The 4,732-nt window shown below is 45.4% G+C and overlaps 1 pseudogene; it reads left to right on the top strand.

Annotated features, from left to right (window-relative positions):
• The first annotated feature begins 2,239 nt into the window (after positions 1–2,239).
• On the top strand, positions 2,240–4,299 carry LOC109455174 (importin subunit alpha-7; annotated as a pseudogene).
• The last annotated feature ends 433 nt before the right edge of the window (positions 4,300–4,732 follow it).

The raw sequence follows: 4,732 nt of genomic DNA, 5'->3' as shown, positions 1-4,732 counted from the left end.
CAATTTTACAAAGTTATGAACACCAAAGTTACAGATATCTAGAGCACATGGCTATTAGTGGTTCTTTCCTCTAATCCAGCAGTTTTCAATCTTCAGATCCTGTGGTGGATAGTTTGGGGAACTGACCCCAACCCCCCTCCAGGGTGAGCTGCCAGGAGGTCACCTGTTGAGACCTCACTGCAGGGCCCTTCCCAGGAAGTTCCTTGGTTGCAGGGGCAGCTGTGGGACAGGGTTGCTGGAAGGAGCCCAGGCAGCTTGCACGCTGAGTCTGAGGGCTCAGAGTGAGAATCAAGCTCCAGCCATGTGATCTTACCCTGCAGTGCCAGCCTGTCCTGCAACCACATGTGTCACCTTTACCAGCACCTCCTCTCTCACCTCGGAGCTTGGGTGGGTGTGAAATGGCTCAGAAGTGAGGCTCTGGGCTGCTGTAGCCTGAAGGACAAGTACAAGTGCCAGACAAGCAGAGTTGTGGCGTGTCGCTTTTGTTTAAGCAAATTGTGCCCTCGGTTAAACTCGGGAACTTAGTGTCCTCATCTATAAAATGAGGTCTCATTAGACTGTGAAAATTAGTAATTATGTATATATGGTGTCCAGCACTTAATGAGATTAGGTAAATGTTAACTTATCACCATCATCATCATCATCATCACACATAGACCTTTGACCAGAAAACATGGAGTGACTCAAAGAAAAAGAGAATGTTGTGGAGCCCCCAAATTTAACCAGCAGTGTTTCTGCTCTGCAGAACTGATTAGAGGAGGGCAAAGCCTCTTTAGTAATTGATAGAGATGTGGTACTTCATGTGAACTTGGAGTAATTGCAGATAGAGAGGCCAAGAATTTTATGCAGATAGCAGCAAGGTCCCTGACACAGGAGAGCAATATCCCTGCACACACCAGCTTAAGACAAGATTAGTGTGGAGCATAGGGGGATCAAGAGGATATGCACAGTGCAGATAAGAAATCTGGACCAGGCCAGAAAAGAGAGGATTCCCCAGATGCCCTGTGAGAAACTGAGGATGGAACCAACTGCCAGTCAGAACCTCACAGTGCAGTATTTATAGTTGTTAGCATATTATGATGATCGAGGCATCTATAATGAAAAGTGTGCCTGGTTTACAATTATTGGGGTTTGGGTTCTTCATGGAAAACTCTGGAAAGGAATTTGAGCCTCACTTGATTTATTGAGAACAAGTTTTTGGTGCATAGAGAAGGCCAACCAAGCAAATGGAATTCTACTTCCTCCTACTTGTTTCAATTTGAGGGGTCATAGGTTCCCCATCCCTATGTTTTCCTCTGCTTTTTGCCCCCACAGAGGGTATAATCCCACCCTGCACCTTCTCTTCTTACATAGGTGCACACTGTCTTTATTTTCTTTCCTGACTTGGCTGCCCTTGCCCCATTGATGATCTCCTCCCTCTTCTTTTCATTCTTTCTTCACCTGTTCCATAGTTGAGTGGGGGAAAAAATTGTCCGTATCATGGATGGTAAGTAAAAGATGCTAGTGATATTCCTGTATTGAGGAAAAGGAAGACCGCCAGTTTGGAAGTGATTTGGATTTCGAAAATGTTAATAGAATCAACAAACCCTTTGGTGCTGATGAAAAAAGAGCATCTCTTATGAAAATTACAGGCCAGTTTTGCTCATGTGCGTAAGTGCCCCAGTGCTAAACAAATACCAGCAAACTGAGCACTGCCGCACAATAAACCCACAAAGGCCCCAGCCAGGTGGGGGTTTTTTTGAAGTTGGTTCAACGTTTAAAAAATCCTACTTATGTCATTTGCCACACGATCTCAAAACTCAAAAGCATTTAATAAGATTCATTATATAGTCTTCATAAAAATCTTGTTAAAATAGGAATGGAAGAAGATGTCCTTAATCAATACATCTCTAGAAGAAAAGGAAGGGAGGGAGGGAGGGAGGGAAAGAAAAAAAATCCCAAACTACAGCTAATCTCATTATTAATAGTAAAATATTGAAACATTTTTTCCTGTAAAATTAAGACCATGTCTAGAATGCGAACTATCACCATTTCTATTCAATATTGAATTAACATAAAAGATTAAAAAAAAAAAAAAAGTAACAGCCTCTGTGTAAATCAGGCTGTGGGGCTGAGAGCGCGCTTCTTCCCGGGGTTGAGTGTTACGTTGTTTGTCCTTCTGGCTGCCATCTCGCAGCTCCGCCACGTTGTCTGTCTGCTGGGGCTGCCATTGCCAAGTAGGAGCAGAGCCTCGGTGGAGACCATGGTGAGCCCAGGGAGGGAGAGTTATCGAATGAAGAGCTATAAGAACAATGCCCTAAACCCTGAGGAAATGAGGCGAAGAAGAGAAGAAGAATATTCAGCTCCGGAAGCAGAAGCGGGAACAACTTTTTAAACGGAGAAATGTGAAAATGATTAATGAAGAAGGCGCCACGTTCGCTAGTCCTCTCATGGATTCCTGTGTGAGCTCTACTGCTGGGGAGAGTGTGACCACAAGGGAGATGGTAGAGATGCTCTTTTCTGATGCTTCTGACCTGCCGTTAGCAACACACAGAAATTCCGGAAACTGCCCTCCAAAGAGCCTAGTCCTCCAATAGATGAAGTTGTCAACACTGCAGGAGTGGTGGGTCGGTTTGTGGCGTTTCTGAAGAGGAATGAGAATTGCACATTACCGTTTGAAGCTGCCTGGGCTCTAACGAACATTGCCTCTGGAACCTCTCAGCAGACCAAAATTGTCATTGAAGCAGGGGCTGCCCCCATTTTTATACAGTTGCTTAACTCGGACTTGGAGGATAATACAGGCACAGGCAGTCCAGTCCGGGCACTGGGAAACATAGCTGCAGACAGCTCTGTTTGCAGAGATTACATCTTGAACTGTTCCATCCTTAATCCTTTGTTAACACTCCTTACAAAGTGCACGACTGACGATGATACGGAACGCAGTCTGGGCACAAACTCCTGCAGAGGGAAGGACCCACCCCTAGAGTTTGCAAAGGTCTCCCCTTGTTTGCCTGTGCTGTCTGGCCTACTCCTCAGCAGCGACTCAGACTTGCTGGCAGATGCTTGCTGGGCCCTTTCTTATCTGTCTGATGGACCCAACGAGAAGATCCACGCAGTCATAGACTCTGGAGTCTGCAGGAAATTGGTAGAGCTTCTAATGCATAATGATTACACAATGGCTTCTCCTGCCCTGAGAGCTGTGTGTAACATCGTCACTGGGGATGACACCCAGACCCAGGTGATTCTTAACTGTTTAGCCCTTCCTTGTCTCCTTCACTTACTGGGCAGCCCCAAGGAGTCAATCCGGAAAGAAGCTTGATGGACCATCTCAAATATCACTGCTGGCAACAGGGTTCAAATACAGGGTGTCATAGGTGCAAATATATTTCCTGTGTTGATTGAAATCCTTCAGAAAGCAGAGCTCCATACAAAGAAAGAGGCAGCCTGGGCCATCACCAATGCCACATCAGGAAGAACCCCTGAGCAGATCAGGTACCTGGTCTCACTGGGCTGCATCAAACCCCTGTGTGACTTGCTGACTGTGATGGACTCAAAGATTGTGCAAGTGGCCCTCAATGGACTGGAGAACATCCTTCAGCTTGGAGAGCAAGAGGGCAAGCACAGTGGCTCAGGGGTCAATCCCTACTGTGTCCTCATTGAGGAAGCCTATGGCTTGGATAAAATTGAGTTTCTCCAGAGCCATGAGAACCAGGAGATCTACCAGAAGGCCTTCGACCTCATTGAGCACTACTTTGGTGTAGAAGATGATGATAGCAGCCTGGCCCCCCAAGTGGATGAAACACAACAGCAGTTCATCTTCCAGCAGCCTGAGGCCCCCATGGAGGGCTTCCAGCTATAATGTCTGCCTCCGGGGAGGGGATGGGATGGGAAGCACCACCAACCAGCGGAAAAGCAGCCCTCTGGTGGGCGGGAAACCATCCCCCCACCATCAGCCATTGCATACCTCCGCTGCCCTGGAAACTGCTCTTGACCTGTTCCGCCCCCTTCCCTGGAGGGAGCACCCTCTGGACAGACAGAACCATCTGAGGCTCACATTTGGGTTTTGTGACAAGAAGGGGACATGTTGGGTTTTTGTTCCTTACACTGCATTTTGGCTCACATGTGTCTTTAACCCAGGAGCCCAGGGATAAACAAAGGAGGACTGAGGTAATCAATTTTGCACCTTTTTTATTTTTATTCTTTAGTGGTGACCTCCTCCCCTTTTATCTTCCTTCATTCTTCCCAGTTGTCTGCCCTGATCTGTGTAACTTTTATCTTGGGTACTTGCGCAGATGGAATATTCCAGAAGTAGGGGGTGGGAGAGGAGGGGAGAAATCCAAAACAAAGTGTTCTTGCTCCGACAGAAAAACAATGTAAAAGCTACACGTATTAAAAAGAAAAAAGAAAACTGTCATATTTTGATGACTAGGTTATAGAGATACATAAACCCCCACAAATACATAGACTCTCTTTGAATCCACAAGATACTTGTAAATGTTGAGTCACATGTATCAATATTAAAAAAACAAATTGCACTCTTGTCTACCAGTGACATTTAGAAAATTTAGTTTATAAAAACTGGCTAAATTTCATTTCTAGTCAAGATGGAAAAACAGGAACTGCCCTCCAGCCCAAAAACAACTAAAACACCAGACAAAATAAAATGTTCAAAACATTGGGTTTACCATTGCAGTAAGCTTTACAACTAATACATCATTGATAGATAGTTAAACTGGACTATAAGTTTTACTGT

Source organism: Rhinolophus sinicus, linkage group LG04 (assembly GCF_036562045.2).
Source record: "Rhinolophus sinicus isolate RSC01 linkage group LG04, ASM3656204v1, whole genome shotgun sequence".
NCBI classification, from domain to species: Eukaryota; Metazoa; Chordata; class Mammalia; order Chiroptera; family Rhinolophidae; genus Rhinolophus; species Rhinolophus sinicus.
Note: the sequence above shows the minus strand (reverse complement) of the source record. Positions and strands in the feature narration are given on the sequence as shown.